The 27,067-nt window shown below is 36.4% G+C and overlaps 1 protein-coding gene and 1 pseudogene across 4 annotated transcripts in view; one reads left to right on the plus strand and one right to left on the minus strand.

Moving 5' to 3' along the window:
* The window catches only part of ROBO1 (roundabout guidance receptor 1), a 997,335-nt gene that overhangs the window by 62,495 nt on the left and 907,773 nt on the right, over positions 1-27,067 (plus strand). The gene's annotated exons all lie outside the window — the stretch shown is intronic.
* On the minus strand, positions 805-2,179 carry LOC118724793 (annotated as a pseudogene).

Below are 27,067 nucleotides of genomic sequence, written 5' to 3' on the forward strand. Positions count from 1 at the left end.
AAGCAAGTGTTAAATACGTTCCCCATAACTTTTTCCTAACATTTTCTTATATAAATTTAAATATTGTACAAAGAAGGCTTTTTCCTTCAAACATATTAATTTTAGTGAAACATACACTGAGTGGCCAGATTATTATAATCTCAAAACACATAATAATCTGGCCACTCAGTGTATATCTATATAATAAAAGGCTAATATGCACATTGTCCCCTCGACCAGGAGTTCGACCTGCAGGCTGGCTGGCCAGCCACCCATGTCCCCTATCCCTGAATGGCCAGATTATTATGCATTCAGAGATCATAATAATCTGGCCACTCAGTGTCTATTCCCCACCTGTGAACTTGTTTTTTCACTAAAATATAAATGCTATCTGACATGAGGATACATGTGTTTGACCACTGGAGATCACTGAAGACAGAACTGCACTGTGGAGAAGGCACTTGCATTTTCTCTGAGGTCTCCAGCAAGTAGCTCAATGAGCACTCAGAATCGCTGTACTCCAATGGCCAGGGCTGAGGCCTCTGAGCGCCCCGTCACTGAAGCAGCTGGGGGCAAATGTTGTGTAAACTTGATGCTAAAATTACAGAAATAAATATAAATAAGTAAATAAATAAATAAATAAATAAATAAATAAATAGTATGGACTAATTCTTAGTCTAGAATTAAACTATAAACAAAATCCAAAGTGTTTATTCAAGAAGATTCAAACCTATTTCATTTTCTCACAAATTATAAAGTACAAAGGTGGCTATATTAATGACAAAACTCAAACAGTACTGAGAGGGGTTTGTCCATGGGCAGAAGTCAGTCCCTCTGGGTGGGGCTGGGAGCTCCCAGGTAGATGGCGGCCTCCCTATTGCTGGGCCAGAAGTGCTTGACCTTCACCTTCCCCAGCTGCTTGGCCATGTGGCTGTTGGTCATCTCCACTTCCTCAGTCTCCTCCAGTGCTCTTTGTAACTCTTGCTGTTGCTTCCTTTTTTTCTGCTGTCAGTTCAGCTTCCACTTTCTCAGCATTCTCAGCAGCAGTTTTATATCTCAGCACCTGTCTCTCAAGCCGACTAATACTTTGCTCCAAGGTGGTTATAGCCTGTTCTGCTTTTGAAAGCTTAAACTTGTGTTTACTAATTTGTCTATTAGAATCTCTGCATTTTTCTGCAAGTTCCAGCCGTCTGCTGCCGGATCGGGTCACCAGCCTCTCTGCAGCCCGGCCAGGTCACCAGCCGCTGTGCTGTCCCCTGGAGCACTTGTGCTGCTCCTCCTCTAACTGCAGCTTAAGTTTTCTAAGTTGTGACCGTAGCTCTGCTTTCTCTCCAGCAAATTTTCATAGCCTGACATCTAGAGGACCCTCTCCTGCAGACTCCAAGACCCAAGCAGCTTCCTGAGACACCACGATGATGGCTCCAACCACCGGTTCATGAATGCCATTGCCATGGGGAGTGCCGTCAGGGACTCTAACTAAGCCATGGTTCTCCATAAGCTCTTCTCTTTGTCGAAGGCCTTCTTTTAATTAAGTTCATCCATTTTATGCTGAAGCACACTACACGTTTCTGCCTTTCTAACTCCTTTGATTTTTCTTCATTTTCACTATAAAAGTCTGCCATCTGCTCCTCTTGTTCTTCAATAGCATCCTTGAGGGTATCTACCTGGTAGATCAAATTGTTCTTCTCATTGTCTAACTGTCCATTGGAAACCATGTTTTGTTTTTTGTGTTTCTGTGTGTGTGTGTGTGTGTGTGTGTTTTGTATTTTTCTTACACTTTAGACAAAGACTGCCGCAATTCACGTAATGAGGTGTCTGGATCTATTAAGCTGCTGGAGTTCCCACTTCCTCGTCTGGATGCGTTTCCACTTAGAGTGTTTGTTGCTGAAGCAGAATTTTGAGATGAAGGTGAAGGTCTAGAGTAATTTTCAGCAAGCTGTTTGTCAGATTTCTCATCCAACTCTTTCTTCTGTCGTTCCAGTTTCCTCATGCGTGCATCTCTTGCTTCTGCCTAGGCAGCCCGTTTTGCTGCCAGCCATGCGCTGCGTCTTTGGCAATGCTACCCAGAGCTTCTTCTCTGCCCAAAGGCGGTCTTTCTCTGGTGTCCTTTTCCTTCCAGCACCAGGAGGCCCCATAGTGTCTGGGTCGTCTTTTACCTCTGAAAAATGACTCATCTGTTTTCAGCCCTGTCCCTGGGCGCGCTGGCCCAGAGAGTTGGGACCAAAGGGTGCAGGGCACGAAGGACGACCTCGGTCCTAGGTCCGGGGCCAGGCGACCTGGCTGGACCCCGCAGCTCCAGGTGAGGTGGCCGGTCAGCCCGTCACTCCGGTGTCCTCCGGGCGCCGCGGCTCCAGGACAGGAACCAGCCCCCAGGGGAGCCGCAGCCAGAGCAGCGGGCCAAAATTACATGGTTTTTATGCTTTGTTGTATTATTGTGGAGTACAACATTGATAAATTTGCATATGTTGAACCAAGGAATGTGCACCACTTCATCATTTTTTTTAAATGTATTGTTGTATTTGACCTGTTAGTATTTTGTTTAGGATTTTTGCACTTGTATTCATCAGACATAGTGCGCTGTAGTTTTCTATTTTTGTGTTATCCTTGCCAGGTTTTTGGTAGGAAGATTATGTTGACCTCATTAAATGTGTTAGGAAGAATTGCTTCTTCTTCAATTTTTTGGAAGAGTTTGAGAAGGATATGTATCAAATATTTGAAAGTTTGCTAGAACTCACTAGTGAAGTCATCTGGTCCAGGGCTCTTATTTTTGGGGAGGTTTTTGATTGTTGCTTCAAATTCCTGAAAATTGATTAGTCTACTTAGACATTTTTCAGTTCTCAATGCTTTAGTCTAAAAAGATTATATATTCCTAGGGATGTATCCATTTCATCTAGGTTATTGAATTTTGTGGTGAAAAGTCTTTTGTAGTATTTCTGTATTTTTGTGATGTTTGTGGTAACTTATCTTTGATTTTGTTAATCTGAGTATTTTCTCTCTCTTTTTTTTTTTTCTTACTGAATCTAGTCAGCGGTTGTAAATTTTCTTAATCTTTTCAAAGTACTAGCTCTTTGTTGCATTATTTTTTGTATAATCTTTCTGTTCTCTATTTTATTCTATTCTAATTTTTTAATTTCCTTTCTTCTAATGCTGTGCACTACTTTTGATCTTTATCTAATTCTACAAGTTGTAATTGTGAAGTTGTTTACTTGGGATTTTTTTGTTTTGTTTTGTTTCCTGAGATAGACCTTTAATCTTTAAACTGCCTTTTTATTATTGCTTTTACTGCATTCCAGAAGTTTTGATGTGTCCTATTGACATTCTTATTTATCTCTATACTGTCTAGCATTCATGCTCCAATGGGGTTCCTCAGCCTGGTCTATAGGGATTGGACCAAGAGGTCCCAGATTGAGAGAGGGAGCAGGCCAGGCCAAGGAACCTCGCCAGTGCATGATCAGGGCAGGGAAGGGACTGGAGGAGGGCTCCAGGGAATGTTGGCCCATCTCACCCAGTCCTGATCTGCCAGACCCCAGCAGCAAGCTAATCTACCAATTGAAGCATCTGCCCCCTGGTGGTCAGTGCATGTCATAGAGACTGGTCAAACAACGGTAGGACACTTAGCATATTAGGCTTTTATTATATAGGATATCTTTTAATCTCAACTTTTATTTCTCCTTTGACCCAGTCATTTTTTAGTAGTATGTTGTTTAATATTCATATGGTTGTGGTTTCTTTGTTTCTGCAGTGGATTTCTAATTTCAATGCATTGTGGTCAGAAAATGTGCTTGCTATAATTTCAGTCTTCTTGAATTTGCTGAGGCTAGTTTTGTGACCCATAGTAGTACCATTGCTTAGGTTTGCAGACAATGTGCTCTCCAACTGGATATGAAGGGTGAGGGGGAGGAAATTAAAGGAAGGCAGCCAGGTGCCTTAGCTTGGAATGCCAAATGCCAGACAACATTGGCCACACCCTTGTGCTTCGACCCTGCCAAGGTCACTGGACTCAGCTACAGCTCTTACTGCTCACTCCTGCAGGAATGCTGACTAAAGCTCTTTGTTCCCCTGGCTGAAGGGAGTGCCAGTCACATCCTAATCCTCCCTTCTCCAGACTAAGCATCCTTGGCTCCTTTGAATTCTCCTCCCTTTTTGCCTTCTGACTTGCTCCCACTAGCCCACCTTTAAATGTTTCAATGAACAGATCTCTCAGATGTATTTGTGTGTTGACTGGGGAATTCTTTGTTGAATTTTAGCCATTAAATTATTGGAACTTCAAGCTGAGAGACTAAAGGGATCTCTCATACCATCATCCCTTTGATACCATTGACATCATCATGCCTCTGATACCATTGAAGTATGCTTTCGAATGTTTAAACATTTCAAAAAACCTTTGTAATTGTTACCTTAACAGTTAAGTTTTTCAAGTGTAACAAAAAATAATTCACTTTCAACACAGAACTATTCAGATTTTCCACATTTATGATAATAGTTCACATGATTCAAGTAGAAACCATCAACTCTACTTCTTTCAATATATACTCAATTGACCATTAAATATTAAAGAAGGACTAATTTACTATTCTTTAGATGTTTATATATGTAATGTTAAATTTTACACAAAAGTATGCTTTCTAAATAGAGTTCTAAAGTTTTTATTTAAGAAGTTTGTAATTCACATTCAATTATTACATTTTCATTTATTTATTTATTTTTAAATATATTTTATTGATTTTTTTACAGAGAAGAAGAGAGAGAGATAGAAACATCGATGAGAGAGAATCATTGATCAGCTGCCTCTTGCACACCCCCCACTGGGGATGTGCCCACAACCAAGGTACATGCCCTTGACCAGAATCGAACCTGGGACCTTTCAGTCTGCAGGCAGATGCTCTATTCTCTGAGCCAAACCGGTTTCGGCTACATTTTCATTTATTATACGAATGAAAGTCTAAATAATGATTGATTCACACACACACACACACACACACACACACACACGTATACACAGAGAGATGTGCACACATGTTAAATGATGGAGAGTAAGAGAGTAAGTGGAAATATTTGAAACTTCTCGGGCCACATTCTATACCAATCCCAAACTCATGAATTGTTAGGTGCCTTTTGGTGTCCTTCCTTTATTGACATAAAAAAAATTCCATTCAGGGAAATGACTGATGTTATTGTTGGTATAAATTGCTTTGCTAAAATATTAAATGCCCCTTTCCCCCTCTCCACAAAAAAAATTAAATATCAGACCACATATCTCATAAGCAATATGCTTATGAGACTCAAGTTTATTTGGCAGTATAGTCTGCTCCATAGTTCTGAAGAAATACTAAATGATTTTCTGTTTGCATTATGTCAGAATTCTACCATTATTTTGGTAGTCTCTTCTGGGTGCATTTTACATGAAAAATGCAAGGTCTCTCTTTTCAGTTATCTTAGAATAGATGCTATTATGACTTTCTGTTCTGACTACAGGATTGATATTCTATCAAGTGTACCCATTTATTTGTGTATGTATAATCTGATAACCACTTATAATGTTATATTATATAAATATATTATGTATTTGCCCTTAATTACCTTTTATGAAACCCCTCATAGTGGCTGAGCTAAGCTGTTGTTTTAAGTACATAAGTAACCATCAGATAATTTGGTTTTAGAACAACTAGATCAGGTCTACTGTCCATGAGATAAAGATAACATGTTTTGCACTATAAGATACACCGGTCAAATCACCTTTAACATTTTATGCATTTAATATTGTTTTTTTATTGGAAATATTAAGGAATTATTGAAGTTTTTACTTAGGGGCAAGAGTCTTCAAAGGATGTTCTATTTAAGCTTCAGTTTTCATATGCTGAATCCTTTTATAGATATGACTTCCCAGAGAATGTCAGGAGTTGAATAATAATGGCCCCATAGTTTATGCTTTATAATGTTAATGCATTTTAAAGATTTTTCTGAATTTTTAACATTAAAATAAATTAACTATAGGTAAACTCTAAAATCATAGTCATCTTTGAATATAAATGTCATCTTCACATATAAATGATAATTAACCTATGCCCTGCATGAGATTATAGGTGTATTGACTACTTCATTCTTCATTCAGGGCTTCTATTTAAAGTACCCTAACAGGCTGTACAGACAGAAAGATCATGAAATGAGTTTCCTCTTGTTGGGTAGCCATAAATGTATCAAATCAGGTAGAATTAAATGATTAAAGTGATGAAAGCAGGAACAATGATTCTAAGATTCAGAGGAGGAAATGATGTTATGTTTCTAAGGCAGAATTCAGGGGAGATTTCAGAGGGATAACCTCTGAATCATTTCTTGAAGGAGAAGTGGTGGCTTGCCAGTTGCAGGAACAGAGAAAGAACATTCTAGGAAGGAAGAGCCTTAACAAAGGCAGTGGTGAAAAGGCCATGGTTTGTTGGGATAAATGTACAGAAACATTGCAGAAGAACAACGGATAATGAAAGAGTCTTGAATGGCATTTGAAGAAGTTTTAATTGCATTGTAGTCATACAATTACCAGAAAGTTATTAAAATACAGAAATTTGTACTTACATCAATACAATTATTCAATTATGATTTCTTCAGAGAAACATTGCCTTGCATGAATTGAATTATAATGGTAGTAGATGACATCTTGAATATTTTTTGTTGTTTTGACGGTTAAGACAACTATAGTCTCTTTTATTATCTTAATATGGCAATGTTACTTCCTTTGAATTAGTGTCCAAAGGTAAGTGTATGTTTTATCTTTTCGGAGACAATATCAGGTTGGGTAGGTGGAAGGAAGAAGATAATCACCTCTCTCGTGGCACAGATGTTCACAGCACATTCCAGGTGCCATTCCTTCATCAGTGGCAGCTCCCCAGGCATCTGTGTGTGGTCGTAGGAAGAAACTGTGCAGAGAAAAAGCCTCTGGGTTCACAGCGCAGAACACCAAATATGACCATGTGTTTTGTGTCTGGATTTTTCTTTTTAATCTGCTAAGGGAGTATTTATTTGACCCACTCAAATGTTTATTAGAAACCAACTTTGAAAAAACCTTTTGTATTGAGGATATAAAAGAATATTTAGTTGTTTAACTTCTTCCCTACGCTCTTGCTTCTATAGTGACTTATTTTACAGATGCATCTACTTTAACAAAGGCACAAAGTACATTTTTTTCCCAGCATCTTCCATCTGACTTTGGTAAAACTTAATGTCTGAAAACAACTTGAGTGATTTGGAAAAGGCACATGGAGTACTTAGCTTCTTCTGCCACCTTGTGGTTAAAATAGCACATTTTCATTATGCCAATAATTTAACACAAGTATTTACCTTAGGGAAATAATTTCCAACGTTTCAGAAATAGGAATCCCTAAGAACACTTGTTTTTTAAAATATGTAATAAACAATAATTAAGATATTTAAGGAAATATAGTAAATCATTTGGATTGCTTAACTTTTGTTAAAAGTGACAGAAAAACAATTAAAACCTTACAGTCTTAGGAAGTGATATAATTAAATACCACAATTAATAAATCATCAATTTTGGGTAGAAGGGTAACGATTTTCAAGGCACTCAAAGCTCTATTTATTTAGGCATGCTCTTTGAATAGGGGTGGGAGAAAATGATGCAGTTAAGATAAAAAGTTTGCTTAATTCAATGCCATCAGCTGATGTCCTAAGAATATCTGAAATGCATATTTTCTCTTTAAAACTATGAATTGTGGTCTAGATCAATTAAATACCAAAGTGTCTCTTCTTTAAAATCAAGTCCTACACTTTAAATTAAATTTTTTTTTTAATTTTCTCATTCAAAATTATTCCTTCTCACAAATTCCTTCTCTAAAAAAGTGGTTCAAAGTTGCCCTAGCCAGTTTGGCTCAGTAGATAGAGTGTTGGCCTGCAAACTGAAGGATCCTGATTTTGATTCAGGTTAGGGGCACTTACCTTGGTTTCAGGCATGATCCCCAACCTTGGTCAGGGTTCATGTGGGAGGCAACCAACCGGTGTATCTCTCTCACATCAATATTTCTCTCTGTGTGTCTCTCTTCCTCCCTTCCCCTCTCTCTAAAATTTAATAGAAAAATAGCCTCAGGTGAGAATTAACCAAAAATAAATAAATAACAAATAAAATAAAATGTTTAGACTACATTTTGCTTTTCTATATTTTTCTTAATTCTCTAACCTATCTTAAACATAATCTACTCCAGTTTCCCTCTTTGGGCAAGCCTCTGTTTATATATTAAACATTTGTAATTCCTGAACAGCACAGGATCCTCTCTTTTCTCTCATCTCTCTACTCCTACTAATGCCTGAGTCCAGGGAATGTGACTCAATCACTGAGCCCAGAGAAATGTCATTACTTACTTATTATTACTTACCTTTTCAAATGTAGGGCATCATTCAAATAACACCAAACTTAGTTCATTGTCCTTTGTCTTTATTTGTATTTCAGAAGAGGTCGCACAGCCTGCAGTTAATGTCTGACTTCCTCATGCACAGGACCTGGCCCACCTTCTTCCCTGCTTTTCCTTTCTTCCCTCAGCATGGGTGTACGCATCCATGAGTGTATGTCTGATTTCTCAATTGATCAACTCAACTGAGTATGATCAACTCAATTATTCACAATATTTTGCTCCTCATTTTTTTCCTATAAGAGGAAGGTGCCACTATATCTAAGTATGACAGGAAAATCTCAGTTTATACCTATTTTCCTAGCTTAATTATTAAAAAATACTTTTACTCTCAAATTTGGATTGCTTAACTTTTGTTAAAAGTGACAGGAAAACAATTAAAACCTTACATACTTCGTTCTGGTTTAGACAATACATTATGTTAAACTTATTATACACCTTAGTACATTGCATCTAAGTGCCAATTCTTACAACAAAAGTGTATTTCCGTTACCATCAATATTGTATTTGGCCATGTGACATACAATACTTTGTCCAATGAAATATGAGGAAAAGAGATCAGTGCTAGCTCTGAGAAGAAACTTTAAGAGCCTATGCGAGTTTCTTCAAAATTTCTTCATCTTTTTCCATTGCCACAAGAATAATATGGTTCAGATCAGGGCTGTCTCTTCAACCTGAGTTCTGGTTTGTGAAGCATTCCACTATGGAATACAGCAAAGCCACAGCTCACTAGCCACCAGCCATAGGAAAAGCTGCTGCTACTGCTGCTGCTTCTTCTTCTTCTTTTCTTCTTCTTTTTCTTCTTCTTCTTCTTCTTCTTATTATTATTATTATTATTATTATTATTATTCTCATAGTCCTCTTCCTCTTCGTCTTTGTCTTCCTCTTCCTCTTTGACTTCTCCTTCATTCCCCATCTTAAATTTTAAAAGCAATTCTCTGGCTCACTCTAGTTTCATGTACAACCCTGAACCTATTTTTGGCATATACCCAGAAGAAGCCTGTTTTTAGCTAATAACAACCCTGAGACCAAGTCAGAGAGTGAAAAAAGTGAAGGGAGGGAGGGAGTCTTGAGCAGCAGCAAGTGTCATTGTTGGCCCCATCACTGCCCCTCTAATTATATAAGCTCAACTCTTGTGTTTTTCTGTGTTTTTTTGTTTGTTTGTTTTGTTTTGTTTTGTCTTTACATACTTTGCTTCTATGCATTCCTTGAACCAAATCTAAGTATATAAGTTGATAAATTAAAGAAACCCATAAGATTATAAGTATATATTATTCTGAAAATGTATAAAGGAAGTCAAGTAGGCTGGAGCAACACATTTTTAAGAATAGAATCTGTATGGGGGTCTAGACAGATTCTAATTATTCTGGCCCTAATCTGTCTAGGTAAAGTAGAATGTCCTTCATGTGAAGTGATTTTAGTGAAAACTCCACATTTGCTCACATGTTCTTACCACCAGGTGGCTCTCCAACACAATCTGTTCAATAAATCCCACAAGAGATCATTTCATAATATATATTTCCACAAGATCATCTTTTCAGCTTTCTGGAAGCTCTAGAATACTAAATATTCAGTCATCTTTTCATCACTCACTTCTAAGCAGTTGTAAGCGTGAATGAGGCTCTGCTCTATACTTCATAGTCTAATCACAGAATCTCTGTAACATGTGCCAAGCAGTCAGTGTTTCCTATTATTAATAATTTTTCAACCTATTTTTCACACTGATTTAAATCCTAGCATAATACTTTCTCTCTCTTACCCTCTATATTATACAAATACACTATGCAGGTATAAATGCATGCAAAGATGGGTTGAAGATAAGCATTTGGACACATTAATGCTATCAGATTACTACATTGAAAGTCAAGGGTATAAAGAAAATTGACCAGGAGAAGTTTTAAAATAAGAATAGAGCAAAGAGTAAATCCTAGGGCCACTTAATTATAAAGGTCAATAAGATTTTATTTTTTTAAATATATTTTATTGATTTTTTTACAGAGAGGAATAGAGAGTTAGAAACATCAATGAGAGAGAATCCTCAATCAGCTGCCTCTTGCACACCCCCTAACTGGGGATGTGCCAGCAACCAAGGTACATGCCCTTGACCGGAATCGAACCCGGGACCTTTCTGTCCACAGTCCGGCGCTCTAAACATTGAGCCAAACTGATTTCGGTGGTCAATGAGATTTTAAAAGCCTACCCAAGAGATTGATGTAGTTTGTAGATGAAAAGAAACAGGTTTTCCCAAAAGCTAACCTAAAAGCCAATGAGAAAATGTTTCCAGGGGGAAGAATATGATGATCAGTGGCCAATGCTCAAGAAAAAATGACTCAAACTAAGTGCAGAACGTGTTCACTGTATATGTAAAGTAGGAGGTTACTGGTAACCTTCTAAAGGCATCAATAGAGTGATGAGGTGCCAATGACTGTGTAGAAGTGAAGTAAAATGACAAAGAAAGTGAACACTAGAGAGAAATGAGGCTAAGAAATATTTCCTGTGTTTTAAATAGGGAAAGACTGGGTATGTTTTTAAAGTAAGGGAAACAAATAAAAGAGGATAAAGGTCTTAGAGAGAGGGTATTAGGCACTCATCAGACTGAAAAAAATTAAAGTTTGATTATACTTTATCTTGACAAAATTGTGGAGAAATAATTACTCTCTTAAGACTTTCTCATGTTGCTCATGGGAGTGTAAATATGTTGGAGCTTCCATTGGAGAATGATGGTATGGAGAATGTGTAGTAATTGGACTGGTGGAGAACGGTATGTGAAAGATTTTTCACTGTATTACTTTTATTCTTTTTAAAAATTATATGAGTGCCCTGGTTAGTGTGGCTCTGTTGGTTGAGCATTATCTCAGGCACCAAAAGCTTACAGGTCTGATTCCTGGTCAGAGCACATTGGGCTCCATCCCTGATCAATCAGACTTTGTACTAGAGGAAGCTGATTGATGTTTCTCTCTATATTCCTTTCCTTATCCCTCTCCCTCCCCCTAAAATTGATAAAATGTATTTTAAAATTATGTGAATTTGTTACCCATTCAAAAATTTGAGGAAAACATTTTTAAACACAATTGTAGGTGAGTTGAGAGTTTTAAGGCAGAAATGAAAGAGAATATGAGATTAAATGTAAAAATGTATTACATTTAGTTGAAGGAGATGGAGAGCTTTCTAACAAGTAGCATTTACCATATGCTAAGGCTTGAAGTGAAAGTTGCAGTGGACCAGGTGCAGAAGAGGGCAGGACTAGTGGATAGTCACTTACTAAGAAAAGAGAGAGGCCAGCAGAGAAAACAGAGAGGAGAGGATGGGGAGATGGTGTGTTGCTGAAGAGTGAGAATGAAGGAAAAAAGAAGAAAAACACAGGAGAAGAGGGTGGTCAGAGAGCCACGAGGAGTGAGAAAAAAAGAAGTTAAACAGAAGTAAAAGAAGATAGAGAGGAGACAAAGGAAACATCTGCCTGTGGGTACAGAGATACACTGAGGATGAAAAAGGAGATGGAAAGAGGGAACACAGACACAGAGAGGGAGAAAATGGAAGGGGGCAGAGGAGAGGTCAGTGAGATGACTTAAGAAGAAACCCAGCATGCAGGCATATCATGAGATTGCCAGGTTCTTTGGAAAAGACAACAGTGCTCGGGAAAACAAAAGGCAACAGGAAAAGAGGAACACCAAATATGAGATGGATTGAGTTCATAAATTAGCCCTAAGCCTGAGTCTAGCAGCTGAGTTGGACTGTTGAGGACAGGACACTATGGACATCATTCATTTATAGGGTCACCAGGAGTTGGAGGTGATTCAAAGGCTCGTAAACACACATGCCATATATCAAGCTAGTCGTGTCTTCTCTGGCTCTGAGGTCTATAATGGCAGAAGGTGCACTTCAGAAAGGTTTAGCAGAGTCCTGTGCCATAGTTGGCAGGCAGCACATATTGTGGTCTTGAATGATCAGTGAGTTCAAGAATGGGAGAATAACCTTTCTGTAGCCACTGTATTCATATCTGTATAGTGGCTTTTCATATAATGAGAAAATCCAGCAATTATGTTAATATTAAATGTAGTTGTCAACTTATTAATTGTTAAACTTCAAAAGTGGTAGCAGTGAAAAAAAATGTCTGTAAACTGTATAGGTGCCAATAATTATGTGCCTATTTTTAAAGTTTATATGCATTTGACTATGTTTAGCATGAACTAAACTACATGGTAACACTGAGGGATTAACTTGAAGGGTGAAAGTCAAGTGTGGGGCAGATATTGCATTTTCCTTGTAAAAATTTTGTGATTATTTTTACATCATATATGCACAGCATATGACTCGTCAAACAAATGGATTATACTTATAAGAAAAAATATATATAAATTAACACATAAACATTTGTAAACACATCAACTGAATTCCTTTATTCCTTTCAAAAAAGGGTTATATACCAACTTGTCAGAATGATTCATAGATATTTACTGATCCTTTTTGTGGAATCAAAGTGTGGGTCAGATTTAATGATGATATTCAATGTCGCTAACCTAAGATTCCATTAAATCTTGGATATAGTATTTTGATTATATAAATAATTTAACACCGAGGATGTAAATTATAAATATTTGTAAATATATCACCATAGAGAATTCTGAGAAGATATTGTTATATCATCTCAAAATGGCATTGGAAAATATTGAAACACAAGACATTTTAGGACACAACTGTTAACAGTTAAAGGAATGTCTGCTGAGCAGCCACAAACAGCATTTCTGCTTGAAAAGAAATTTGCATCTTCATAATAAGAGTTATATGAAAAGCAGAACCCCTTTCCCGTGCCAGCCTAGCTATTCAGGCTCTTCTTATCTTCTATCTGGAATACTGCCTCATAAGAATAGGCAATTCTTCATTCAGTTTGCCAATTATATCTGCCATGTGCAGGCAGCACAGAGCATTGGTGAACATTCAGAGGTTTGCGAATTGAACTTCTTGTTGGAGGATGGTCAGCTGTGTTCACAATCCTGAAGCGTTGTTGGCTTTAATAATACATGAGGAGGCAGGAGGGAAGACGGGCCTGCGCTGTTCTCAGCCCTGTGCTGACAGCCTGGGTGCTGCCATGAGCCAGACTCTCCCATCCCCTGACTCTGTTGAAAGGGAAAGTTAGAAAACAAGGTCTGGAGAATTTTACATTTCACAGAGTGGACCTCTTTTGCAATAAACAAAATTATCAAGAAGGAATAATAACACGGTGGTGAAGCATTTCTTTTGAATTATAGAGAAACATTTCTTTGACATAGTAAAATGCAGTTAAATATGTAATAGCACAGACTTAAAATTAGCTAAATAATGAAACTTTTATACGCAGAGAATGAACAGGAATAAATACACGTTTCTTTAGATTCTATGAAAATTCATTGAGCAGCTCAAAATATTGTCTATTTTAAATATGCATAATTTAGTCTCTGTATATGTATTTGCTGAGTATATGGATTAAGCAAAACATTTCAATTCTCATTCTTTATTTCTTTAGGAAGTTTATGTAGGATATTGTCATCTTTATATTTCTTAGGACAAAACACCCAAAATATTACAGTGGAAGTCACTACAAATCATAAACATATTCTCTCTCTCTCTCACACACATACACACACACACACACACACACACACACACACACACTTATACAGGCTAAAGGGTTTTGTAGTGATAATAGTGTTCCTAGAACTAATCCCTTTGAATACTAGACTCCTTATCTTCTGCTCTGAAAAAAGGAATGAAGCCTCATAGCCCTTTGAAGAGGATTAAGTATAAGATGGCAAAGACTGCTGTGGACCCCAGCAAATCAGAGACTATAGCCATTCCCAAATGATTATATTGTTAAAAAAAAAAAAAAAAAAAAAAAAAAAAAAAAAAAAAGGAAAAACATGGTATTGGTCAAACTGAAATTTCCAATAGTTGATTATGTCCAATTTGCTATCACAGTTTTAAAATATGTCTACTTTATCTAATCTTATCAAGAAATACCTTGTATAAAACACTCTGTAATTCATGCTGTAAGATATCAGAGGAGCTTACCTGACTCCTCCACCCATACAGGTTTCAAAGTTAAATGTGCCTTTGAAAATAAGGCTGCTAATAAATGTTAAAACTCTTGTTTTTTCCATCCTCTTCAAAGAGAGGAGTCTTTTCCATGAATGCAGCCCTCAGCCTTTATCTTCTTCCACCTCCCAGCTTTCCCCTGCTACCATCATACAATGCTGACCTTTCTCTGTGTCTCTGACATCCTCTGGGCTCACTTCCCTGCAGGAATCACTGTCCAAAAAAAAAAAACAAGGGGCAAGTGCATTGAATCATGATGAGAAGTGGTGATAAAGATTGTGACCTGGAATAGCAGAGGGTATTTTATTTGTTTTCACTTTGGGGGGGAATAATTTTATTTTTTGAGATATAGCTGGCATATAATGTTGGATTAGTTTCAGGTATACACATGATTTAATATCCTATATAATAAAAGGGTAATATGCAAATTGATCAAACAGTGGAAAAACCAGTCACTATGACGTGCACTGACCACAGGGGGCAGATTCTCAACACAGGAGCTGCCTCCTGGTGGTCAGTGCCCTCCCACAGGGGGAGCACCATTCAGGCATAAACTGGTTGACAGCTGGTGGGAGCCTCTCCTGCCTCCTCAATAGCAAGGGAGAGAGAGCTAGAAACATCAATCATGAGAGAGAATCATTGAACATTGATTGACTGCCTCCTGCATGCCCCCTACTGGGGATCCAGCCCTTAATCAGAATCCAAACTGGAACCTTCAGTCTGCAGGCTAAAGGTGAGCTCCTTTTTTGTTGTTGCTTTTTCTGGATTCCCCATAAAAGTGAGATAATAGGATACATATTCACCTTTCTATATCTGATGTCATTTATCATAATGCCAGGGTTCTTTTCCCAGCCTTACAAAGGGTTCAGCATTCTGGAGAAAGGGTCTGCACATAGATGATTAAAGAGTCCAGAGATGAAAGATAATTTTGAAAGGCATTGGGGGTCAAAGGAGCTTCAGCTAAAAGGAACTGAAGATTCTACTTTGTCTAAAGACTCTGTGGTATTTATTAAACACAATTTGTCCCAAGGCAAGGCAGAGATGTACACTTCAAAGGGTAAGGTATCAAAGGGTAGAATATAGAAACATTGTCAGTTTGGGGAATAGCCTACAGTGGTTCAGGTGTTTGGCCAACAGGAGGCAATAAAATGCCCTGAGCTGTCTGGCAGCAAATAATCCTATTCAGATTTGGGGGAAGTGCTGTTTAGCCATTTCCAACAGGTAAATTACATATGTGGCTCACCCTTGTTGAGCACCCCAAGTCCCATCAACTTTTTGATGGAACTCTTGTAATTATTACATGTCGGATTGATTCTCAGCAGCATAATACACTCTAGATCCATCTATGTTAGTACAAATGGTGATACAAAAGGTTTTGAAGATAGTGATTTTTGTCAGTGAAAACACTGGTAAAAAGTTATCTGTGAGCCTTGTATCCAATATTGTCCTATATAAGATTATTTTCTCCTAAAGCTTCTGAAATACAAACCTAAAAAGACCTCATTTTTTGGGACTCTTTTAGAAATATAATTTTGCTAGAGAGGTATTCAAATTTGCTATTAAGTGTCACATAAATTAAACAGTAGCAATGTCTCTTAAAAATCACTACTTAAGTTGACAAATCAATAAGCCCAACAATAAGCAATCTATACAACCATAGAATGGGATTTCTTTTTCTTATCATATTCAATTCAGGTTATTCTTATTAAGTTTTTTTCAATATAAATGCTGACTCTGACAAGGCAACATTCTCTTTGGCTTACGTAGGTCAAAAAGGAACTTAATCATTCTATAAAGATGTCATTATAAATTGAATTACTTCTCAATTGTATAGTGAATCTTGTGAATGTATTAGAAGGTGGAGGGGAATACTTATATGACAACAGTAAATTAATTATTTTCCCTGTAACTGAAGGTATGGTTTGAGTTCATGATAATCATGCCAGTGTAATTTTTTTTCCTACTGATATTCCTTGAATCTTAAATATTATTTAAAATATGGCTGAACATTATTATTTCTTCTTAAGAAAATTTGTCAAAATACTTTATTTTAAAGATATATGTGCATTTTATCTATTTTAATTTCTTTAAATCATCCACAGTTTTTTTTATAATAGAATATAAAATATTTTATTACATTTTAAATGATTTTTCTTATAAAATATGAGACTTAAATTTTTGTAAATCAGTCATAACACTTAAAACCGTTTTCTCATACTCCTCTAAATACACCATTGGTTTGTTTGCTGATATTTCCTTTTGGTTATTTGCTATCTTCCATGGGATTTTCTAATGTCTCCTAGAATTTCACAGATCAGTAATCTGAAATGAGATTTTGATGTTCAAAGCTTAAGTCATCTGCTAGATACTACATATGCCATGTGAAGGTCAGGTTAGGGTTGATTCATAGCACTTCATATAAACAGTGCATTCAGTCCATTTAAATCAGACTTTTTTTATTTTTTTCTTTCTCTTTTTTATATTGTACATAAGGGGCACTGTAACTTAGAAGACCTGTTTTTTGCATTATTAAAGACAGGCATATCATATTTTTCTAAGGAAAACTTTGAAAGGCTTAAATTAAAATCCTGTGCTGCATAATCCTACTTACGTTTAGGACTGTTTATCTCTGAATGTCTAATGCCAGGTTTACCCTGTGAGTTCTCAGCCTTTTGTTTGTTTCTCTTTCTTCAGTGTGATGCCAATATTTTTTTGAATATATTATTCTATTGTGATGATGGTAATTAAATATATGTGATAAAATATTTCCTGTTTCAGAAAAGGAAATTATCATTAGCATTTGTTTGGTTTATTCCCTTTTGGAAGGTCAGTTAACAATAACAACTAAAATTTGCAGAAATGAATGGGATATAGTATAAAGAATTCTAGCAGCAGATGTCTTAATTGCCAATTATGAATGACCTCAGGCAAACCACCGAGATTCTCAGAACTTCTTTTTCTCATCTTTGAAAGTGGGACCATCGCTTGTAGCCACCTCATAGATTTGAGAGAACCAAATTAATTAATATATGTAAATCCCCTTGAGAAAATGTGAACTAAAATAAATGTGTAATGTATTCACATTTTAAAAGATAAGGGATAATCACAAAAACAGACAAATTGTAACTAGCAAAAAATCATAATTGATTTTAAATCCAGGTTAACGTTTTTGTTTTTTCACAGTTTACAAAATCTTGGTGGGACTTTTTTTTTTTTAGTTTATGAGTGCTATGTTCACATAAAAGGTACTATCAGTTGGAGTCACCTCTTTTTGATACATTAAAATCTTCCTAACAATAATGGGATATAACCAGATTTATTTCTTTGGGTCTCAGTGTCATCTCTAAAAGTGGGGTGCATGAGATAATGGGTAAGCATTGGTCTCCGTTTCTTTGGAACTCGGGGTACATCTACGATCTTGGAGCCAGGTCCAGTCGCTGCATTGTGATATGCTCTGGCTAATCCTGAAGTTCAAAAAATCCTTCCCCTGGTCCAAAGCTGGGGAGGGGGGAAAGCTGCTCTGGCTGTTTTGCTGAGTTTGGTGTCCTATCTGAATGCTAGGTATGAATAAGACAAATAAAATAAAAACAATTTCAGAGGGAACTAAATTAGACACCTCTTATCTGGAGGCCAGTAGCCTCAGAAAATGGTAGGAAGTAGAAAGATCAATTGGCTGGTATATTCACCAAAAGGAAGAGAAAGATCCTCTTTTCTTTTAGATGAATAGATTGTCTCACTTGATAACCAAAATGATGTCCCATGGTAGTTAAAATTATTCTCACGTTATAGATGAAATATGTGAGGTGCTGAGAGAATGTTTTAACTGTGCAGTATTACTGAGCCAATAATAGGTAAAGCTAGAATTCTTACCAAGGTAAGAATTTGTAAAAAATCAGTATATAGTGCTGACCGGTTTGGTTCAGTGGATAGAGCATTGGCCTGCAGACTCAAGAATCCCAGGTTCGATTCTGGTCAAAGGCATGTACCTTGGTTGTGGCCACATACCCAGTAGGGAGTGTGCAGGAGGCAGCTGACTGATGTTTCTAACTCTCTCTCTCTCTTCTCCCTGTAAAAAAAAACACAATACAATATATGTTTTAAAAATCAGTATCTATAATTAGCATGTTATCTATTTTCATCTTGATTATGTTCTGCCATCACCCATGCTCCACAGTGTGAAAGTGTTAGGAGAACCTGTGTGTTGTCCTGATGGTTCTGCCAGTGCCCTAAGAAGTCCCAGATATACAGGTTGGGGCAAAAGGAGGCTTATAGTTGTTTGTTTGAAAAATAAAACAATAATCAATGAAAATAATACAAGATTAAACTCTACTTCAGGTACTCACAACTGTAAAGCTTTTACCCTACCCTGTACAGTATGTACATAACACATGTTTGTTGATTGAATAAAACAATGCTTATTGAAGAGCTTCTGTGTTTAACATTAATTTTAAGAACAAATAATGGAATTTAATTTTTTTTCTAAACATTTGTTTGTCATTTCTATGTAAATTATCAAGTTTTTATTAGGTTAATAACCCTGATAGGAGAGTATTTCAGCTCCTGATGTAAAGTGCGGCAACTAGTTTATTAAAATGAATAAATCAGAGTAAAAAGACGAGTTTCATTAGTTTATTCTAAAATCAACAATATCTGGTAACCTGGTATGAAATTAGAACATGCACAGATTGTTTAAAATTCTATGAATAGGGAAACATGCACCACAAATTTGATTTTGAGACATCCTGGCACTCTCATATCTCAAAGGACTGTAAAACTTCTAAATATTACTTAACGTTAATTCACTTTAATTCCAGAATAAATACCTGGATTATTTTCTAGGAAGGGTTGGAATGGTGATCTTGAAATCTAACAATGTCTGGATGCAGTATCACCCGATTTCGGAATCTCTGCATTGTGTGATTTTAACTTCCCTTTTCATGACTTTTTTCATTGCACAGACATTTAAGACCTTACTCTGATTTCATTTTCTCCCATCTTATTTGATTCTGTTTTAAGGATTTGGAGATCCATGGATGTATTTTTGTCCTAGAATGAAATCACATAATCACTGTAATCTTCCATGGATCTCTGGAATCATAAAGAAGCTTAAGTTGCCCTCTAACCCTACCCATCCAAAAAAATAAAGAAAGAAGAAAGGATGTTCAGAATAACCAGGTACATAGAAATGGAAACCGGCTGTTGATTTCAGGCATGCAGACTTAGATCAAATCCCATTTGTCTTCTCCAATTTTACAGGTAAAGTCTTAAGGTAACCAATTCCTTCTAAGCATGACTATCCTTTTTAGTTTGTTTTTATTAGGGATTGTAATAATTCATACCTCAGAACTTTTGGGTTCTGATGCAAGCTCTGCACAATATCTGATGTGATAAATATTCAATAAATGAGAAGACTATTATGACCCTGAAGTATGCCTCCTACACTGAAAATCAGATGATTTATGATTAATAATGAGCATATTACCAAAATATCATTGACTATTCACAGAAATACATTACTGTGTTTCGGGGAGGAAGGCTAAGACCAAAAGAGAATTTATTTAAAATTGCTTATTAAACTGCACAACTTTGACATAAACCAAGATTTTTGAGTATTTGTTATCTGTACAGCTTGTGCAAAATGTTGGGCAATACTGAGCAAAACTGTGTATAGTCTGGTATATAAGGAAGATAAACTGTACTCATTACATAAATGAATATATTAATAAATTTACATATGAAGTAAAGAAAAAAGATGAAATAGTGGGTAACTTAAGAGTGTGTCTATAATTATATTGGGTCGGCAGCTAAGTAATTGCGGGTTCACACACATATGGCTTCAGTTGAATTTTTAGGTTTGCAGACGTAGTACAAATGTAAAACACATTTTGTTATTTGGTAGTTGGCTATTCAGCTGTTAATCAGTGAAAAAAGTTTTTTGATCTGTTTTGTAGTTTTCGTTTGGCGTTCGTTGAAAAATGGAAAATCAAAAGGAACATTTTCGTCATATTTTGCTTTTTTATTTCCACAAGGGAAAAACGCATTGCAAGCTCATAAAAAGTTATGTGCTGTTTATGGTGACGAAGCCTTAAAAGAACGGCAGTGTCAAAATTGGTTTGCCAAATTTCGTTCTGGTGATTTTTCACTCAAAGATGAAAAACGCTCTGGTCGTCCAGTTGAAGTTGATGACGCCCTAATCAAAGCAATAATCAATTCGGACTGTCACAGTACAACACGTGAGATTGCAGAGAAGCTTCATGTATCACATACATGCATTGAAAATCACTTAAAATAACTTGGCTATGTTCAAAAACTCGATACATGGGTTCCTCACGAACTGAAAGAATCACAGTTAACGCAACGCATTAGCAGCTGCGATTTGCTAAAGAAACATAATGAAAATGATCCATTTTTAAAACGACTGATAACTGGCCATGAAAAATGGGTTGTTTACAATAATATCAAGCGGAAAAGATCGTGGAGCAGGCCAGGTGAACCAACTCAAACAACATCAAAAGCTGATATTCATCAAAAGAAGGTTTTGTTATCAGTTTGGTGGGATTACAAAGGAATTGTCTACTTTGAACTCTTACCACCCAACCGAACGATCAATTCTGATGTCTACATTGAACAACTAACGAAATTAAACAATGCAGTTGAAGAAAAGCGGCCCGAATTGACAAATCGAAAAGGTGTTGTATTCCATCATGACAATGCAAGGCCACACACATCTTTGGTCACTCGGCAAAAATTAATGGAGCTTGGTTGGGATGTTTTGCCACATCCACCATATAGTCCTGACCTTGCACCATCTGATTACTTTTTGTTTCGATCTTTACAAAACTCCTTGAATGGTAAAAATTTCAATAATGATGATGATGTCAAATCGTACCTGATTCAGTTTTTTGCTAATAAAAACCAGAAGTTTTTTGAACGTGGGATTATGATGCTGCCTGAAAGATGGCAAAAGGTCATTGATCAAAATGGGCAATACATTACAGAATAAAGTTATTTAGTTCCATGAAAAAATTGTCTTTGATTTTCTTTAAAAAATCCGCATGTACTTAGTTGCCGACCCAATAGTTCATATCACCATGCAGGGATTAAACTTTCACAATATTAAAATTCCAAGTTCCCTAAATTCTCCAGTGTAAATAAGCCCCAGATCTCTGCAGCTTCTTCAGGCAGGAGACAGTCTGAAGACTAGCTTTGAAGTAAGTGGATCACATTTTAAAATGAACATAAACAAGAACTTCAAAAGAAAGGTGTTTATACTACAGCAAGTGGGATTTAATTCAGCCATAAAAATAGTTAAGCACTAAAATTTGGCTGCCTTCCTGGAGAAAAAGTAAAGTAGCATGAGCCTAATCACAGGGTATGTGGGACCAGGTCTCTCAGAAGAAAAAGACAAGTCTCGATGACTGCCTTATGTTCAAAATCGCTCCAACTCAGTGACAGGGTAACCCCCAAAGGAGCATTTTTACCTTTCTGAAAGAAGTTGGCTATGTGTCCCAACATTTCTAAAAGTTGCTTTTGCTAAGGACTTAATAATATATCATTAAATATACTTATGCACATCTTGGAGAGAAAAATAATGCTCTTTTCTTCAAAGATGTATTCTTTTCAACATGTTCTAGGACACTCATACTTTGTTTCATCAGCTCTTTCTTAAATGAAACATTTCAGTTCTAAGAAAAGTAAACCAAACTATTATATGCCAATAAAGCACATTTATTATGAGTAACTGGCTATTTATAGAGCAAAAGGAAGCTGTGTAATTCACTTGACAAGCCTCCAACAACAACCTGCAAACTCACTCGTTTTGCTGGGCAGAATCCAACTGCTGTATTTATAACTTTGAATTTTTTTTCTTAGAGATATTTATAAAGCTGATAGCAGATATTGCATTTTATTTTGTTACATGAATACACATTTTATGCAGAACATAAATTCTAAGAATTCTCTCTTGAGATGATGGAAAACTATAATGTATTTTTTATGGAAATTGCTTTTATTTAAACCATATAAAAGTATTGGTCATATTGCTTGCATTCTTCTGAGCAATGACAGTTCCAAGGTGATACCTTTGTTATCCTGTATATTAGCTTGCTAGGCTGCCCTGCAAAGTACCAGAGACTGCGTGATTTTAACAGTAGAAATTACGTCCCACAAGTCCGAGAGCTAGAACTCCAAGACCCAGATGTCAACAGGACGGCTTTCTTCTAAGGCCTCTCCCCTTCACATGGCTTCTGCTCCCTGTGTCTCCACATGCCCATTCTTCCCCCTCTGTCTGCCTGTGTTCAAATTTATTCTTCTTAAGAGGACACCAGGGCTCTGATCGATATCAGGGTCTACCGTAATGACCTCGTTTTAACTAGTTTACCTCTTTAAGGATCTTATCTCCAAATACTACCACATTTTGAGTTAATGGTGGTTTGGATACCAATATATGAATTTGGAGGGGACACAACTCAGCCCATACTACCACAGATTTTGGCAAGGTAACTTCACGAGTTTTACTAAACCATGTATTTTAAAGAACAATTAAAGATTGGTAAATCTGTGATACCACTAGTTTATATACCTCAGGAGCACACCCATACTGTTTCTTTTTTTCATACTGTTTCAATGTAACTAAAATGTAGATGTATATAGACTTGCAAAGTTAAGGAACTTAACATACTATTTTTTTTCTATGACAAGCAATACAATAAACTGATAAAATGTTTAAAAGAACCACTATGCCGAAACCTCTTTGGTTCAGTGGATAGAGCGTCAGCCTGCGGACTGAAAGAACCCAGGTTCGATTCAGGTCAAGGGCATGTACCTTGGTTGCAGGCACATCCCCAGTAAGGGGCCTGCAGGAGGCAGCTGATTGATGGTTCTCTCTCATCAATGTTTCTAATTCTCTATCCCTCTCCCTTTCTCTCTGTAAAAAATCAATAAAATATATTTAAAGAATAAAAAATAACCATCAAAAACTGTTCTATAATTCTAATTCTCAAAATACAAGAAATGCATCTTTGAGGAGATTGCTGGAAAGTTCTGAAAGCCTTCCCCACAAATTTATAGTCACTTGTTCTGACCCTGCACTTTAGTATTTCTATCAGCTATTTGAATAGAGAGATAAGTTAATTACCCCCCTCTTTTTCCCCCTAATAGTCTGGATAGTATTTATAACAACATTTGAAGACTAAATATCACTAGAATTTCCCAGAATATAACTTAAGTAAAATTATTCCAGTGCTAACTCAAAACCCCTGGGAGGATTTAAGATGACCAGCTAAAATGTTGCCACATCCTCTCTTCAGCCCACCATCTGCTGCAAAACCTGCATGCGTGCCCTTGGGGCTGCTGCGCAGGTGTGCTGGGAGATTGCAGAGGCCTTTGTGGGCAGCTGCTTCTAAGCTACATTTTTTATAGGGAAGCCCCCTTCTAAGCTGTCATATGTGATCAAAAGTGATGTTGTCCTGGTTTTGTACACCATCATGTACCTCCCTCTTATTTTAAGAAACTGGCTAATGCTCTCTCAGCATTATTACAGCAGTCAGATATGTCATGAGCTTTTATCTCCTTATGTAAAACTGCGCCAGGTTTCCAGTGGGCTCTAGAACTGTCAATGGACTGCCCGGACGACCGACACACCCAGGATGTGAGTGCTGTTGGTGTGTGAAGTCCTGGCAGCATGTACTCATCTGGCGGGTGATTGCCTTGCAGCTCCTCCTATGAGCTATGTAACTTTTCAGGTGTGGGGCTTAGAGATGTAGTTAATGAATAACACATTCAAACTCTTTTTTTTTTATTTCCCAGTTTTATGTTTTCACTTACCTAAAGTGCAAGAATTGCATGGATGTTTTCCATGGCCCTTGTCATAATCAAAACCAAACTCATCCACTTCTTCTTTTTTTTCTTTTTTCTTTTTAATGGCTGCATATCATTATTTCCCTGTTAATTTTCTTTGAAACTTAGTGTTGATATCTCATGGGTTACAGTTGAGGGGTTTTCTTTGTACCTTTTAATCTATTAATAAAATCAAAATATTCTGTTTTTCAGTTACTCTCTTTTCCACCCCCTTTCTCAAGCTAACATGCTGGTTGGGGGTGTTAATATTCATTATTGATAAATTTAATCTTGTAGTTAATATCACTGCCTCTAGTCTCTTCCTATTTCACTTCTTCCTCACCGCCAGGGAGACTCAATTTTTAAAGCATATTCCTAATATCATGAAATATTGACATGCTTTCCATGTTAAAAATAATTATAGTGATAATAATTTAATTTAACAAAAATTAAAACAGAATCCTATACAATCTCCCTTTTTGTCTTAATAAAACATAGACTCTCTGTTCACTCAGACAAGGCATTCTTCAAGCTTTTCCCTAACTATATTTCAGTCTTAACACACACTCTCTTACTATAGTTTACATTTTGTTCCCAAGTGTCCATGATGTGCTCATTGCTCTGAGCACAAACACTATTCTTACAGTCTGGAATTCTCTCTCCTACTCATACCTACTTGCAATATCAATACTTCAAGAAATACCTGAAATGTCGATTTTTCCTGAAGCTGTATCTTAAAGCCATAACTACAAATAATCCGATTGTTTTGTAATCCAACCATGTATGTGTTTTTTACTCTCATCATTTTTATTTTATTGTCCTGTGTGTACCTGAATTATCTACTCTGTTACATAATAAATTCATAGAAGGCAAAATCTGTGTCTTCCCTCAATCTGTTTTTGTTTGTTTGTTTTGTTTTTGAGAGAGAGAGGACAGGAGAGAGAAAGAAAGAGAAACATCAATGTGAGAGAGAAACATCGATCCTTGCCTCCTACACTCCCTGGACCAAACCCAAAACCTGGATATGTGCCCTGACCGGGAAGCAAACCCGCCACCCTCGGTTTATGGAATGACTCTCCAACCAACTGAGTCACACTGGCCAGGGCTCCTCTTTATTGTCTCTCTCGTACCTGTTCTCTGTAGAAAGACTAAGTTGATGACCAAGATACAACAAATTATTCTGTACTAGATTAGCTTTTATTGTTGTTGTTGTTATTAAGCAACCATATTATTTTTCTCTCCAAACCATCAATTTTAGGATGCTAAGGTAAAACCCCATTCTTTATCTTCCTCCCTCTCTCTTTCCTGTTTCTTCTATTCCTCCTGCTCCTTCTCTGGTTCTTTTTTCTCCTTTTCTTCTCCTCATATCCTCCTCTTCTTTTTCTTCTTTGCTAAAAGTCTGCAGAGGATATGAACAGTACAAGAAACTCAATTAGATCAAAAGGATAAAGATATGAAGATAAGCTTAATAAATGAAGATGTCTGTCTAGAGTTGGATTCTTTAATGATTTTTTCTATTTTTATATTGTTTTTATTTTTCTTAACAACTGCTTTATGAGATATAAATCACATACAATAAATGTCACCTTTCATGTAACCAGTATAAAATGTAAAATTCAGTGGGTTTTTAGTATATTCACAGAGTTGTGTAGCTAACACAACTATCTAATTTTAGAGTATTTCGTCAGCTCCAAAAAGCCCATACCCATTAACAATTATTCCCCCATTTCCCTTTTCTTAAATCTCTGGCAACTTCTTTCTGTCTCTATGATCTGCCTATTATAGACATTTCATATAAATGGAATCATATAATATTTGGTATTTTGTGACTATCTTCTTTCACTTAGCATGTTTTAAGGTTCATACATATTGTGGTGTGTATTAATATCTCATTCATTTTTATGGCCAAATAATATTCTTTTGGATGAATATACCACAATTTGTTTATCCATTCATCAGCTGGTGGAATTTGAGTTGTTTCCACTTTATGGCAATTATGAATAAGGTTGCTATGAACACTCATATACAAGTTTTTATGTGGACATTGCTTTTATTTCTATTGGGTATATACCTAAGAGTGGAATTCCTGAGTTGTATGGTAACTAATATTTTGAAGAACTGCCCATCTCTTTTTCAAAGTGACTGGTGTGTGTTTTTACAATCCCTAGAGGAATGTATAAGGGCTGCAGTTTTGCTACATACTTACTAGCACTTCTTACTGCCTGTCTTGGATTTTAAGCCATCTTAGTTAGTGGGAGGTGGTATCTTATTATGGTTTTGATATCCATTTCCCTGATGGCAAATGATGTTAAATATTTTTTCATGCACTTATTAATCATGTATCTTCTTTGAATAAACATCTTTTTAAATCCCTTGCCACTTTAAAAATGGGATTATTTTTCTATTATTGAGTTATAATAGTTCTTTGTGTGTTTTAGAAGTCCCATATAAAATATGTGATTTGCGAATATTTTGTCCCATCTGTTGGCTATCTTTCACTTTCTTGATAGTGTATTTGTAGTATAAAAGTTTTAAATTTTGATAAAGTACATTACCTATTTTCTTGTTGTTAATGCTTTTCTTATCAGATCTAAAAAGACAAAAAAAAACATTGCCAATTTCAAGATCACAAAAATTTACTCCTCTTTTTTTGCTAATAGCTTCGTAGTTTTAGCAATATACAAAAATTAATGCAAAATGCGTCCTCAACAATGACACTTGATGTAGCAAATTCCCACTAATGCCACCGCAGTGCTGGATTACTCAGG

Source organism: Pipistrellus kuhlii, unplaced genomic scaffold, assembly GCF_014108245.1.
Source record: "Pipistrellus kuhlii isolate mPipKuh1 unplaced genomic scaffold, mPipKuh1.p scaffold_m20_p_2, whole genome shotgun sequence".
Taxonomy (NCBI): Eukaryota; Metazoa; Chordata; class Mammalia; order Chiroptera; family Vespertilionidae; genus Pipistrellus; species Pipistrellus kuhlii.